The following is a 17,070-nucleotide window of genomic DNA, read 5'->3' as shown; positions in this document are numbered from 1 at the left end:
TGGATGAGATGCAGAATACAGGAAGTAATGAGCTCTGGAAGGTGAGTATTCATGAGTCATTTGTGCTCATGGATGAGATGCAGAATACAGGAAGTAATGAGCTCTGGAAGGTGAGTATTCATGAGTCATTTGTGCTCATGGATGAGATGCAGAATACAGGAAGTAATGAGCTCTGGAAGGTGAGTATTCATGAGTCTTGTGCTCATGGATGAGTTGCAGAATACAGGATGTAATGAGCTCTAGAAGGTGAGTATTCATGAGTCTTGTGCTCATGGATGAGATGCAGAATACAGGAAGTTATGAGCTCTGGAAGGTGAGTATTCATGAGTCTTATGCTCATGGATGAGATGCAGAATACAGGATGTAATTGGCTCTGGAAGGTGAGTATTCATGAGTCATTTGTGCTCATGGATGAGATGCAGAATACAGGAAGTAATGAGCTCTGGAAGGTGAGTATTCATGAGTCATTTGTGCTCATGGATGAGATGCAGAATACAGGAAGTAATGAGCTCTGGAAGGTGAGTATTCATGAGTCATTTGTGCTCATGGATGAGATGCAGAATACAGGAAGTAATGAGCTCTGGAAGGTGAGTATTCATGAGTCTTGTGCTCATGGATGAGCTGCAGAATACAGGAAGTAATGAGCTCTGGAAGGTGAGTATTCATGAGTCATTTGTGCTCATGGATGAGATGCAGAATACAGGAAGTAATGAGCTCTGGAAGGTGAGTATTCATGAGTCTTGTGCTCATGGATGAGATGCAGAATACAGGAAGTAATGAGCTCTGGAAGGTGAGTATTCATGAGTCTTGTGCTCATGGATGAGATGCAGAATACAGGGTGTAATGAGCTCTGGAAGGTGAGTATTCATGAGTCTTGTGCTCATGGATGAGATGCAGAATACAGGAAGTAATGAGCTCTGGAAGGTGAGTATTCATGAGTCTTGTGCTCACGGATGACATACAGAATACAATAGTTCATGAACTCCGGGAAGTGTGTATTCATGAGTCATGTGCTCATGGATGAGATGCAGAATACAGGAAATAATGAGCTCTGGAAGGTGAGTATTCATGAGTCATTTGTGCTCATGGATGAGATGCAGAATACAGGAAGTAATGAGCTCTGGAAGGTGAGTATTCATGAGTCTTGTGCTCATGGATGAGATGCAGAATACAGGAAGTAATGAGCTCTGGAAGGTGAGTATTCATGAGTCTTGTGCTCATGGATGAGATGCAGAATACAGGATGTAATTAGCTCTGGAAGGTGAGTATTCATGAGTCTTGTGCTCATGGATGAGATGCAGAATACAGGAAGTAATGAGCTCTGGAAGGTGAGTATTCATGAGTCATTTGTGCTCATGGATGAGATGCAGAATACAGGAAGTAATGAGCTCTGGAAGGTGAGTATTCATGAGTCATTTGTGCTCATGGATGAGATGCAGAATACAGGAAGTAATGAGCTCTGGAAGGTGAGTATTCATGAGTCTTGTGCTCATGGATGAGATGCAGAATACAGGAAGTAATGAGCTCTGGAAGGTGAGTATTCATGAGTCTTGTGCTCATGGATGAGATGCAGAATACAGGAAATAATGAGCTCTGGAAGGTGAGTATTCATGAGTCATTTGTGCTCATGGATGAAATGCAGAATACAGGAAGTAATGAGCTCTGGAAAGTGAGTATTCCTGAGTCATTTGTGCTCATGGATGAGCTGCAGAATACAGGAAGTAATGAGCTCTGGAAGGTGAGTATTCATGAGTCATTTGTGCTCATGGATGAGATGCAGAATACAGGAAGTAATGAGCTCTGGAAGGTGAGTATTCATGAGTCTTGTGCTCATGGATGAGATGCAGAATACAGGAAGTAATGAGCTCTGGAAGGTGAGTATTCATGAGTCTTGTGCTCATGGATGAGATGCAGAATACAGGGTGTAATGAGCTCTGGAAGGTGAGTATTCATGAGTCTTGTGCTCATGGATGAGATGCAGAATACAGGAAGTAATGAGCTCTGGAAGGTGAGTATTCATGAGTCTTGTGCTCACGGATGACATACAGAATACAATAGTTCATGAACTCCGGGAAGTGAGTATTCATGATTCTTGTGCTCTTGGATGACATGCAGAATACAATAGTTCATGAGCTCTGGAAGGTGAGTATTCATGAGTCATGTGCTCATGGATGAGATGCAGAATACAGGAAGTAATGAGCTCTGGAAGGTGAGTATTCATGAGTCATGTGCCCATGGATGAGATGCAGAATACAGGAAGTAATGAGCTCTGGAAGGTGAGTATTCATGAGTCTTGTGCTCATGGATGAGATGCAGAATACAGGAAGTAATGAGCTCTGGAAGGTGAGTATTCATGAGTCTTATGCTCATGGATGAGATGCAGAATACAGGATGTAATTAGCTCTGGAAGGTGAGTATTCATGAGTCTTGTGCTCATGGATGAGATGCAGAATACAGGAAGTAATGAGCTCTGGAAGGTGAGTATTCATGAGTCATTTGTGCTCATGGATGAGATGCAGAATACAGGAAGTAATGAGCTCTGGAAGGTGAGTATTCATGAGTCATTTGTGCTCATGGATGAGATGCAGAATACAGGAAGTAATGAGCTCTGGAAGGTGAGTATTCATGAGTCTTGTGCTCATGGATGAGATGCAGAATACAGGAAGTAATGAGCTCTGGAAGGTGAGTATTCATGAGTCTTGTGCTCATGGATGAGTTGCAGAATACAGGATGTAATGAGCTCTGGAAGGTGAGTATTCATGAGTCTTGTGCTCATGGATGAGATGCAGAATACAGGAAATAATGAGCTCTGGAAGGTGAGTATTCATGAGTCATTTGTGCTCATGGATGAGATGCAGAATACAGGAAGTAATGAGCTCTGGAAGGTGAGTATTCATGAGTCTTGTGCTCATGGATGAGATGCAGAATACAGGAAGTAATGAGCTCTGGAAGGTGAGTATTCATGAGTCTTGTGCTCATGGATGAGATGCAGAATACAGGATGTAATTAGCTCTGGAAGGTGAGTATTCATGAGTCTTGTGCTCATGGATGAGATGCAGAATACAGGAAGTAATGAGCTCTGGAAGGTGAGTATTCATGAGTCATTTGTGCTCATGGATGAGATGCAGAATACAGGAAGTAATGAGCTCTGGAAGGTGAGTATTCATGAGTCATTTGTTCTCATGGATGAGATGCAGAATACAGGAAGTAATGAGCTCTGGAAGGTGAGTATTCATGAGTCTTGTGCTCATGGATGAGATGCAGAATACAGGAAGTAATGAGCTCTGGAAGGTGAGTATTCATGAGTCTTGTGCTCATGGATGAGATGCAGAATACAGGAAATAATGAGCTCTGGAAGGTGAGTATTCATGAGTCATTTGTGCTCATGGATGAAATGCAGAATACAGGAAGTAATGAGCTCTGGAAAGTGAGTATTCATGAGTCATTTGTGCTCATGGATGAGCTGCAGAATACAGGAAGTATTGAGCTCTGGAAGGTGAGTATTCATGAGTCATTTGTGCTCATGGATGAGATGCAGAATACAGGAAGTAATGAGCTCTGGAAGGTGAGTATTCATGAGTCTTGTGCTCATGGATGAGATGCAGAATACAGGAAGTAATGAGTTCTGGAAGGTGAGTATTCATGAGTCTTGTGCTCATGGATGAGATGCAGAATACAGGGTGTAATGAGCTCTGGAAGGTGAGTATTCATGAGTCTTGTGCTCATGGATGAGATGCAGAATACAGGAAGTAATGAGCTCTGGAAGGTGAGTATTCATGAGTCTTGTGCTCACGGATGACATACAGAATACAATAGTTCATGAACTCCGGGAAGTGAGTATTCATGATTCTTGTGCTCTTGGATGACATGCAGAATACAATAGTTCATGAGCTCTGGAAGGTGAGTATTCATGAGTCATGTGCTCATGGATGAGATGCAGAATACAGGAAGTAATGAGCTCTGGAAGGTGAGTATTCATGAGTCATGTGCCCATGGATGAGATGCAGAATACAGGAAGTAATGAGCTCTGGAAGGTGAGTATTCATGAGTCTTGTGCTCATGGATGAGATGCAGAATACAGGAAGTAATGAGCTCTGGAAGGTGAGTATTCATGAGTCTTATGCTCATGGATGAGAGGCAGAATACAGGATGTAATTAGCTCTGGAAGGTGAGTATTCATGAGTCTTGTGCTCATGGATGAGATGCAGAATACAGGAAGTAATGAGCTCTGGAAGGTGAGTATTCATGAGTCATTTGTGCTCATGGATGAGATGCAGAATACAGGAAGTAATGAGCTCTGGAAGGTGAGTATTCATGAGTCATTTGTGCTCATGGATGAGATGCAGAATACAGGAAGTAATGAGCTCTGGAAGGTGAGTATTCATGAGTCTTGTGCTCATGGATGAGTTGCAGAATACAGGATGTAATGAGCTCTAGAAGGTGAGTATTCATGAGTCTTGTGCTCATGGATGAGATGCAGAATACAGGAAGTTATGAGCTCTGGAAGGTGAGTATTCATGAGTCTTATGCTCATGGATGAGATGCAGAATACAGGATGTAATTGGCTCTGGAAGGTGAGTATTCATGAGTCATTTGTGCTCATGGATGAGATGCAGAATACAGGAAGTAATGAGCTCTGGAAGGTGAGTATTCATGAGTCATTTGTGCTCATGGATGAGATGCAGAATACAGGAAGTAATGAGCTCTGGAAGGTGAGTATTCATGAGTCATTTGTGCTCATGGATGAGATGCAGAATACAGGAAGTAATGAGCTCTGGAAGGTGAGTATTCATGAGTCTTGTGCTCATGGATGAGCTGCAGAATACAGGAAGTAATGAGCTCTGGAAGGTGAGTATTCATGAGTCATTTGTGCTCATGGATGAGATGCAGAATACAGGAAGTAATGAGCTCTGGAAGGTGAGTATTCATGAGTCTTGTGCTCATGGATGAGATGCAGAATACAGGAAGTAATGAGCTCTGGAAGGTGAGTATTCATGAGTCTTGTGCTCATGGATGAGATGCAGAATACAGGGTGTAATGAGCTCTGGAAGGTGAGTATTCATGAGTCTTGTGCTCATGGATGAGATGCAGAATACAGGAAGTAATGAGCTCTGGAAGGTGAGTATTCATGAGTCATTTGTGCTCATGGATGAGATGCAGAATACAGGAAGTAATGAGCTCTGGAAGGTGAGTATTCATGAGTCATTTGTGCTCATGGATGAGATGCAGAATACAGGAAGTAATGAGCTCTGGAATGTGAGTATTCATGAGTCTTATGCTCATGGATGAGATGCAGAATACAATAGTTCATGAGCTCTGGAAGGTGAGTATTCATGAGTCATGTGCTCATGGATGAGATGCAGAATACAGGAAGTAATGAGCTCTGGAAGGTGAGTATTCATGAGTCATTTGTGCTCATTGATGAGATGCAGAATACAGGAAGTAATGAGCTCTGGAAGGTGAGTATTCATGAGTCTTGTGCTCACGTATGACATACAGAATACAATAGTTCATGAGCTCTGGAAGGTGAGTATTCATGAGTCATGTGCTCATGGATGAGATGCAGAATACAGGAAGTAATGAGCTCTGGAAGGTGAGTATTCATGAGTCATTTGTGCTCATTGATGAGATGCAGAATACAGGAAGTAATGAGCTCTGGATGGTGCGTATTCATGAGTCTTGTGCTCATGGATGAGATGCAGAATACAGGAAGTAATGAGCTCTGGAAGGTGAGTATTCATGAGTCTTGTGCTCATGGATGAGATGCAGAATACAGGAAGTAATGAGCTCTGGAAGGTGAGTATTCATGAGTCATTTGTGCTCATGGATGAGATGCAGAATACAGGAAGTAATGAGCTCTGGAAGGTGAGTATTCATGAGTCATTTGTGCTCATGGATGAGATGCAGAATACAGGAAGTAATGAGCTCTGGAAGGTGAGTATTCATGAGTCATTTGTGCTCATGGATGAGATGCAGAATACAGGAAGTAATGAGCTGTAGAAGGTGAGTATTCATGAGTCATGTGCTCATGGATGACATGCAGAATACAATAGTTCATGAGAGTATTCACAAGTCTTGTGCTCATGGATGACATGCAGAATACAATAGTTCATGAGCCCTGGAAGGTGAGTATTCATGAGTCATGTGCTCATGGATGAGATGCAGAATACAGGAAGTAATGAGCTCTGGAAAGTGAGTATTAATGAGTCATTTGTGCTCATGGATGAGATGCAGAATACAGGAGGTAATGAGCTCTGGAAGGTGAGTATTCATGAGTCTTGTGCTCATGGATGAGATGCAGAATACAGGAAGTAATGAGCTCTGGAAGGTGAGTATTCATGAGTCCTTTCTGCTCATGGATGAGATGCAGAATACAGGAAGTAATGCACTTTGGAAGGTGAGTATTCATGAGTCATGTGCTCATGGATGAGATGCAGAATACAGGAAGTAATGCGCTCTGGAAAGTGAGTATTCATGAGTCATTTGTGCTCATGGATGAGATGCAGAATACAGGAGGTAATGAGCTCTGGAAGGTGAGTATCCATGAGTCTTGTGCTCATGGATGAGAAGCAGAATACAGGAAGTAATGAGCTCTGGAAGGTGAGTATTCATGAGTCTTGTGCTCATGGATGACATGCAGAATACAGGAAGTAATGAGCTCTGGAAGGTGAGTATTCATGAGTCTTGTGCTCATGGGTGACATGCAGAATACAGGATGTAATTAGCTCTGGAAGGTGAGTATTCATGAGTCTTGTGCTCATGGATGACATACAGAATACAAAATGTAATGAGCTATGGAATGTGAGTTTTCATGAGTCTTGTGCTCATGGATGAGATGCAGAATACAGGAAGTAATGAGCTATGTAATGTGAGTATTCATGAGTCTTGTGCTCATGGATGAGATGCAGAATAGAACATTTCTTGAGCTCTAAAAGGTGAGTATTCATGAGTCATGTGCTCATGGATGACATGCAGAATACAATAGTTCATGAGAGTATTCACAAGTCTTGTGCTCATGGATGACATGCAGAATACAATAGTTCATGAGCTCTGGAAGGTGAGTATTCATGAGTCATGTGCTCATGGATGAGATGCAGAATACAGGAGGTAATGAGCTCTGGAAAGTGAGTATTCATGAGTCTTGTGCTCATGGATGAGATGCAGAATACAGGAAGTAATGAGCTCTGGAAGGTGAGTATTCATGAGTCCTTTCTGCTCATGGATGAGATGCAGAATACAGGAAGTAATGAGCTCTGGAAGTTGAGTATTCATGAGTCCTTTGTGCTCATGGATGAGATGCAGAAAACAGGAAGTAATGAGCTCTGGAAGGTGAGTATTCATGAGTCTTGTGCTCATGGATGAGATGCAGAATATAGGAAGTAATGAGCTCTGGAAGGTGAGTATTCATGAGTCATTTATGCTCATGGATGAGATGCAGAATACAGGAAGTAATGAGCTCTGGAAGGTGAGTATTCATGAGTCTTGTGCTCATGGATGAGATGCAGAATACAGCAAGAAATGAGCTCTAGAAGGTGAGTATTCATGAGTCCTTTGTGCTCATGGATGAGATGCAGAATACAGGAAGTAATGAGCTCTGGAAGGTGAGTATTCATGAGTCATTTGTGCTCATGGATGAGATGCAGAATACAGGAAGTAATGAGCTCTAGAAGGTGAGTATTCATGAGTCTTGTGCTCATGGATGAGATGCAGAATACAGGAAGTAATGAGCTCTGGAAGGTGAGTATTCATGAGTCTTGTGCTCATGGATGCGATGCAGAATACAGGATGTAATTAGCTCTGGAAGGTGAGTATTCATGAGTCTTGTGCTCATGGATGAGATGCAGAATACAGGACGTAATGAGCTCTGGAAGGTGAGTATTCATGAGTCTTGTGCTCATGGATGAGATGCAGAATACAGGATGTAATTAGCTCTGGAAGGTGAGTATTCATGAGTCTTGTGCTCATGGATGAGATGCAGAATACAGGAAGTAATGAGCTCTGGAATGTGAGTATACATGAGTCATTTGTGCTCATGGATGAGATGCAGAATACAGGAAGTAATGAGCTCTGGAAGGTGAGTATTCATGAGTCATTTGTGCTCATGGATGAGATGCAGAATACAGGAAGTAATGAGCTCTGGAAGGTGAGTATTCATGAGTCCTTTGTGCTCATGGATGAGATGCAGAATACAGGAAGTAATGAGCTCTGGAAGGTGAGTATTCATGAGTCTTGTGCTCATGGATGAGATGCAGAATACAGGAAGTAATGAGCTCTGGAAGGTGAGTATTCATGAGTCTTGTGCTCATGGATGAGATGCAGAATACAGGAAATAATGAGCTCTGGAAGGTGAGTATTCATGAGTCTTGTGCTCATGGATGAGATGCAGAATACAGGAAGTAATGAGCTCTGGAAGGTGAGTATTCATGAGTCTTGTGCTCAAGGATGAGATGCAGAATACAGGACGTAATGAGCTCTGGAAGGTGAGTATTCATGAGTCTTGTGCTCATGGATGAGATGCAGAATACAGGATGTAATTAGCTCTGGAAGGTGAGTATTCATGAGTCTTGTGCTCATGGATGAGATGCAGAATACAGGAAGTAATGAGCTCTGGAATGTGAGTATACATGAGTCATTTGTGCTCATGGATGAGATGCAGAATACAGGAAGTAATGAGCTCTGGAAGGTGAGTATTCATGAGTCATTTGTGCTCATGGATGAGATGCAGAATACAGGAAGTAATGAGCTCTGGAAGGTGAGTAATCATGAGTCCTTTGTGCTCATGGATGAGATGCAGAATACAGGAAGTAATGAGCTCTGGAAGGTGAGTATTCATGAGTCTTGTGCTCATGGATGAGATGCAGAATACAGGAAGTAATGAGCTCTGGAAGGTGAGTATTCATGAGTCTTGTGCTCATGGATGAGATGCAGAATACAGGAAGTAATGAGCTCTGGAAGGTGAGTATTCATGAGTCTTGTGCTCATGGATGAGATGCAGAATACAGGAAGTAATGAGCTCTGGAAGGTGAGTATTCATGAGTCTTGTGCTCATGGATGAGATGCAGAATACAGGAAGTAATGAGCTCTGGAAGGTGAGTATTCATGAGTCATTTGTGCTCATGAATGAGATGCAGAATACAGGAAGTAATGAGCTCTGGAAGGTGAGTATTCATGAGTCCTGTGCTCACGGATGACATACAGAATACAATAGTTCATGAACTCCGGGAAGTGTGTATTCATGAGTCATGTGCTCATGGATGAGATGCAGAATACAGGAAATAATGAGCTCTGGAAGGTGAGTATTCATGAGTCATTTGTGCTCATGGATGAGATGCAGAATACAGGAAGTAATGAGCTCTGGAAGGTGAGTATTCATGAGTCTTGTGCTCATGGATGAGATGCAGAATACAGGAAGTAATGAGCTCTGGAAGGTGAGTATTCATGAGTCTTGTGCTCATGGATGAGATGCAGAATACAGGATGTAATTAGCTCTGGAAGGTGAGTATTCATGAGTCTTGTGCTCATGGATGAGATGCAGAATACAGGAAGTAATGAGCTCTGGAAGGTGAGTATTCATGAGTCTTGTGCTCATGGATGAGATGCAGAATACAGGATGTAATTAGCTCTGGAAGGTGAGTATTCATGAGTCTTGTGCTCATGGATGAGATGCAGAATACAGGATGTAATTAGCTCTGGAAGGTGAGTATTCATGAGTCTTGTGCTCATGGATGAGATGCAGAATACAGGAAGTAATGAGCTCTGGAAGGTGAGTATTCATGAGTCATTTGTGCTCATGGATGAGATGCAGAATACAGGAAGTAATGAGCTCTGGAAGGTGAGTATTCATGAGTCTTGTGCTCACGGATGACATACAGAATACAATAGTTCATGAACTCCGGGAAGTGAGATTTCATGATTCTTGTGCTCTTGGATGACATGCAGAATACAATAGTTCATGAGCTCTGGAAGGTGAGTATTCATGAGTCATGTGCTCATGGATGAGATGCAGAATACAGGAAGTAATGAGCTCTGGAAGGTGAGTATTCATGAGTCATGTGCTCATGGATGAGATGCAGAATACAGGAAGTAATGAGCTCTGGAAGGTGAGTATTCATGAGTCTTGTGCTCATGGATGAGATGCAGAATACAGCAAGTAATGAGCTCTGGAAGGTGAGTATTCATGAGTCATTTGTGCTCATGAATGAGATGCAGAATACAGGAAGTAATGAGCTCTGGAAGGTGAGTATTCATGAGTCTTGTGCTCACGGATGACATACAGAATACAATAGTTCATGAACTCCGGGAAGTGTGTATTCATGAGTCATGTGCTCATGGATGAGATGCAGAATACAGGAAATAATGAGCTCTGGAAGGTGAGTATTCATGAGTCATTTGTGCTCATGGATGAGATGCAGAATACAGGAAGTAATGAGCTCTGGAAGGTGAGTATTCATGAGTCTTGTGCTCATGGATGAGATGCAGAATACAGGAAGTAATGAGCTCTGGAAGGTGAGTATTCATGAGTCTTGTGCTCATGGATGAGATGCAGAATACAGGAAGTAATGAGCTCTGGAAGGTGAGTATTCATGAGTCATTTGTGCTCATGGATGAGATGCAGAATACAGGAAGTAATGAGCTCTGGAAGGTGAGTATTCATGAGTCTTGTGCTCATGGATGAGATGCAGAATACAGGAAGTAATGAGCTCTGGAAGGTGAGTATTCATGAGTCTTGTGCTCATGGATGAGATGCAGAATACAGGAAATAATGAGCTCTGGAAGGTGAGTATTCATGAGTCATTTGTGCTCATGGATGAAATGCAGAATACAGGAAGTAATGAGCTCTGGAAAGTGAGTATTCATGAGTCATTTGTGCTCATGGATGAGCTGCAGAATACAGGAAGTAATGAGCTCTGGAAGGTGAGTATTCATGAGTCATTTGTGCTCATGGATGAGATGCAGAATACAGGAAGTAATGAGCTCTGGAAGGTGAGTATTCATGAGTCTTTGGCTCATGGATGAGATGCAGAATACAGGAAGTAATGAGCTCTGGAAGGTGAGTATTCATGAGTCTTGTGCTCATGGATGAGATGCAGAATACAGGGTGTAATGAGCTCTGGAAGGTGAGTATTCATGAGTCTTGTGCTCATGGATGAGATGCAGAATACAGGAAGTAATGAGCTCTGGAAGGTGAGTATTCATGAATCATTTGTGCTCATGGATGAGATGCAGAATACAGGAAGTAATGAGCTCTGGAAGGTGAGTATTCATGAGTCTTGTGCTCATGGATGAGATGCAGAATACAGGAAGTAATGAGCTCTGGAAGGTGAGTATTCATGAGTCTTGTGCTCATGGATGAGATGCAGAATACAGGAAGTAATGAGCTCTGGAAGGTGAGTATTCATGAGTCTTGTGCTCATGGATGAGTTGCAGAATACAGGATGTAATGAGCTCTCGAAGGTGAGTATTCATGAGTCTTGTGCTCATGGATGAGATGCAGAATACAGGATGTAATGAGCTCTGGAAGGTGAGTATTCATGAGTCATGTCCTCATGGATGAGATGCAGAATACAGGAAGTAATGAGCTCTGGAAGGTGAGTATTCATGAGTCTTGTGCTCATGGATGAGATGCAGAATACAGGAAGTAATGAGCTCTGGAAGGTGAGTATTCATGAGTCATTTGTGCTCATGAATGAGATGCAGAATACAGGAAGTAATGAGCTCTGGAAGGTGAGTATTCATGAGTCTTGTGCTCACGGATGACATACAGAATACAATAGTTCATGAACTCAGGGAAGTGTGTATTCATGAGTCATGTGCTCATGGATGAGATGCAGAATACAGGAAATAATGAGCTCTGGAAGGTGAGTATTCATGAGTCATTTGTGCTCATGGATGAGATGCAGAATACAGGAAGTAATGAGCTCTGGAAGGTGAGTATTCATGAGTCTTGTGCTCATGGATGAGATGCAGAATACAGGAAGTAATGAGCTCTGGAAGGTGAGTATTCATGAGTCTTGTGCTCATGGATGAGATGCAGAATACAGGATGTAATTAGCTCTGGAAGGTGAGTATTCATGAGTCTTGTGCTCATGGATGAGATGCAGAATACAGGAAGTAATGAGCTCTGGAAGGTGAGTATTCATGAGTCATTTGTGCTCATGGATGAGATGCAGAATACAGGAAGTAATGAGCTCTGGAAGGTGAGTATTCATGAGTCATTTGTTCTCATGGATGAGATGCAGAATACAGGAAGTAATGAGCTCTGGAAGGTGAGTATTCATGAGTCTTGTGCTCATGGATGAGATGCAGAATACAGGAAGTAATGAGCTCTGGAAGGTGAGTATTCATGAGTCTTGTGCTCATGGATGAGATGCAGAATACAGGAAATAATGAGCTCTGGAAGGTGAGTATTCATGAGTCATTTGTGCTCATGGATGAAATGCAGAATACAGGAAGTAATGAGCTCTGGAAAGTGAGTATTCATGAGTCATTTGTGCTCATGGATGAGCTGCAGAATACAGGAAGTATTGAGCTCTGGAAGGTGAGTATTCATGAGTCATTTGTGCTCATGGATGAGATGCAGAATACAGGAAGTAATGAGCTCTGGAAGGTGAGTATTCATGAGTCTTGTGCTCATGGATGAGATGCAGAATACAGGAAGTAATGAGTTCTGGAAGGTGAGTATTCATGAGTCTTGTGCTCATGGATGAGATGCAGAATACAGGGTGTAATGAGCTCTGGAAGGTGAGTATTCATGAGTCTTGTGCTCATGGATGAGATGCAGAATACAGGAAGTAATGAGCTCTGGAAGGTGAGTATTCATGAGTCTTGTGCTCACGGATGACATACAGAATACAATAGTTCATGAACTCCGGGAAGTGAATATTCATGATTCTTGTGCTCTTGGATGACATGCAGAATACAATAGTTCATGAGCTCTGGAAGGTGAGTATTCATGAGTCATGTGCTCATGGATGAGATGCAGAATACAGGAAGTAATGAGCTCTGGAAGGTGAGTATTCATGAGTCATGTGCCCATGGATGAGATGCAGAATACAGGAAGTAATGAGCTCTGGAAGGTGAGTATTCATGAGTCTTGTGCTCATGGATGAGATGCAGAATACAGGAAGTAATGAGCTCTGGAAGGTGAGTATTCATGAGTCTTATGCTCATGGATGAGAGGCAGAATACAGGATGTAATTAGCTCTGGAAGGTGAGTATTCATGAGTCTTGTGCTCATGGATGAGATGCAGAATACAGGAAGTAATGAGCTCTGGAAGGTGAGTATTCATGAGTCATTTGTGCTCATGGATGAGATGCAGAATACAGGAAGTAATGAGCTCTGGAAGGTGAGTATTCATGAGTCATTTGTGCTCATGGATGAGATGCAGAATACAGGAAGTAATGAGCTCTGGAAGGTGAGTATTCATGAGTCTTGTGCTCATGGATGAGTTGCAGAATACAGGATGTAATGAGCTCTAGAAGGTGAGTATTCATGAGTCTTGTGCTCATGGATGAGATGCAGAATACAGGAAGTTATGAGCTCTGGAAGGTGAGTATTCATGAGTCTTATGCTCATGGATGAGATGCAGAATACAGGATGTAATTGGCTCTGGAAGGTGAGTATTCATGAGTCATTTGTGCTCATGGATGAGATGCAGAATACAGGAAGTAATGAGCTCTGGAAGGTGAGTATTCATGAGTCATTTGTGCTCATGGATGAGATGCAGAATACAGGAAGTAATGAGCTCTGGAAGGTGAGTATTCATGAGTCATTTGTGCTCATGGATGAGATGCAGAATACAGGAAGTAATGAGCTCTGGAAGGTGAGTATTCATGAGTCTTGTGCTCATGGATGAGCTGCAGAATACAGGAAGTAATGAGCTCTGGAAGGTGAGTATTCATGAGTCATTTGTGCTCATGGATGAGATGCAGAATACAGGAAGTAATGAGCTCTGGAAGGTGAGTATTCATGAGTCTTGTGCTCATGGATGAGATGCAGAATACAGGAAGTAATGAGCTCTGGAAGGTGAGTATTCATGAGTCTTGTGCTCATGGATGAGATGCAGAATACAGGGTGTAATGAGCTCTGGAAGGTGAGTATTCATGAGTCTTGTGCTCATGGATGAGATGCAGAATACAGGAAGTAATGAGCTCTGGAAGGTGAGTATTCATGAGTCTTGTGCTCACGGATGACATACAGAATACAATAGTTCATGAACTCCGGGAAGTGTGTATTCATGAGTCATGTGCTCATGGATGAGATGCAGAATACAGGAAATAATGAGCTCTGGAAGGTGAGTATTCATGAGTCATTTGTGCTCATGGATGAGATGCAGAATACAGGAAGTAATGAGCTCTGGAAGGTGAGTATTCATGAGTCTTGTGCTCATGGATGAGATGCAGAATACAGGAAGTAATGAGCTCTGGAAGGTGAGTATTCATGAGTCTTGTGCTCATGGATGAGATGCAGAATACAGGATGTAATTAGCTCTGGAAGGTGAGTATTCATGAGTCTTGTGCTCATGGATGAGATGCAGAATACAGGAAGTAATGAGCTCTGGAAGGTGAGTATTCATGAGTCATTTGTGCTCATGGATGAGATGCAGAATACAGGAAGTAATGAGCTCTGGAAGGTGAGTATTCATGAGTCATTTGTGCTCATGGATGAGATGCAGAATACAGGAAGTAATGAGCTCTGGAAGGTGAGTATTCATGAGTCTTGTGCTCATGGATGAGATGCAGAATACAGGAAGTAATGAGCTCTGGAAGGTGAGTATTCATGAGTCTTGTGCTCATGGATGAGATGCAGAATACAGGAAATAATGAGCTCTGGAAGGTGAGTATTCATGAGTCATTTGTGCTCATGGATGAAATGCAGAATACAGGAAGTAATGAGCTCTGGAAAGTGAGTATTCCTGAGTCATTTGTGCTCATGGATGAGCTGCAGAATACAGGAAGTAATGAGCTCTGGAAGGTGAGTATTCATGAGTCATTTGTGCTCATGGATGAGATGCAGAATACAGGAAGTAATGAGCTCTGGAAGGTGAGTATTCATGAGTCTTGTGCTCATGGATGAGATGCAGAATACAGGAAGTAATGAGCTCTGGAAGGTGAGTATTCATGAGTCTTGTGCTCATGGATGAGATGCAGAATACAGGGTGTAATGAGCTCTGGAAGGTGAGTATTCATGAGTCTTGTGCTCATGGATGAGATGCAGAATACAGGAAGTAATGAGCTCTGGAAGGTGAGTATTCATGAGTCTTGTGCTCACGGATGACATACAGAATACAATAGTTCATGAACTCCGGGAAGTGAGTATTCATGATTCTTGTGCTCTTGGATGACATGCAGAATACAATAGTTCATGAGCTCTGGAAGGTGAGTATTCATGAGTCATGTGCTCATGGATGAGATGCAGAATACAGGAAGTAATGAGCTCTGGAAGGTGAGTATTCATGAGTCATGTGCCCATGGATGAGATGCAGAATACAGGAAGTAATGAGCTCTGGAAGGTGAGTATTCATGAGTCTTGTGCTCATGGATGAGATGCAGAATACAGGAAGTAATGAGCTCTGGAAGGTGAGTATTCATGAGTCTTATGCTCATGGATGAGATGCAGAATACAGGATGTAATTAGCTCTGGAAGGTGAGTATTCATGAGTCTTGTGCTCATGGATGAGATGCAGAATACAGGAAGTAATGAGCTCTGGAAGGTGAGTATTCATGAGTCATTTGTGCTCATGGATGAGATGCAGAATACAGGAAGTAATGAGCTCTGGAAGGTGAGTATTCATGAGTCATTTGTGCTCATGGATGAGATGCAGAATACAGGAAGTAATGAGCTCTGGAAGGTGAGTATTCATGAGTCTTGTGCTCATGGATGAGATGCAGAATACAGGAAGTAATGAGCTCTGGAAGGTGAGTATTCATGAGTCTTGTGCTCATGGATGAGTTGCAGAATACAGGATGTAATGAGCTCTGGAAGGTGAGTATTCATGAGTCTTGTGCTCATGGATGAGATGCAGAATACAGGAAATAATGAGCTCTGGAAGGTGAGTATTCATGAGTCATTTGTGCTCATGGATGAGATGCAGAATACAGGAAGTAATGAGCTCTGGAAGGTGAGTATTCATGAGTCTTGTGCTCATGGATGAGATGCAGAATACAGGAAGTAATGAGCTCTGGAAGGTGAGTATTCATGAGTCTTGTGCTCATGGATGAGATGCAGAATACAGGATGTAATTAGCTCTGGAAGGTGAGTATTCATGAGTCTTGTGCTCATGGATGAGATGCAGAATACAGGAAGTAATGAGCTCTGGAAGGTGAGTATTCATGAGTCATTTGTGCTCATGGATGAGATGCAGAATACAGGAAGTAATGAGCTCTGGAAGGTGAGTATTCATGAGTCATTTGTTCTCATGGATGAGATGCAGAATACAGGAAGTAATGAGCTCTGGAAGGTGAGTATTCATGAGTCTTGTGCTCATGGATGAGATGCAGAATACAGGAAGTAATGAGCTCTGGAAGGTGAGTATTCATGAGTCTTGTGCTCATGGATGAGATGCAGAATACAGGAAATAATGAGCTCTGGAAGGTGAGTATTCATGAGTCATTTGTGCTCATGGATGAAATGCAGAATACAGGAAGTAATGAGCTCTGGAAAGTGAGTATTCATGAGTCATTTGTGCTCATGGATGAGCTGCAGAATACAGGAAGTATGGAGCTCTGGAAGGTGAGTATTCATGAGTCATTTGTGCTCATGGATGAGATGCAGAATACAGGAAGTAATGAGCTCTGGAAGGTGAGTATTCATGAGTCTTGTGCTCATGGATGAGATGCAGAATACAGGAAGTAATGAGTTCTGGAAGGTGAGTATTCATGAGTCTTGTGCTCATGGATGAGATGCAGAATACAGGGTGTAATGAGCTCTGGAAGGTGAGTATTCATGAGTCTTGTGCTCATGGATGAGATGCAGAATACAGGAAGTAATGAGCTCTGGAAGGTGAGTATTCATGAGTCTTGTGCTCACGGATGACATACAGAATACAATAGTTCATGAACTCCGGGAAG

Source organism: Ambystoma mexicanum, chromosome 2q, assembly GCF_040938575.1.
Source record: "Ambystoma mexicanum isolate Mex_15411 chromosome 2q, UKY_AmexF1_1, whole genome shotgun sequence".
Taxonomy (NCBI): Eukaryota; Metazoa; Chordata; class Amphibia; order Caudata; family Ambystomatidae; genus Ambystoma; species Ambystoma mexicanum.
This window is presented reverse-complemented; position numbering follows the sequence as displayed.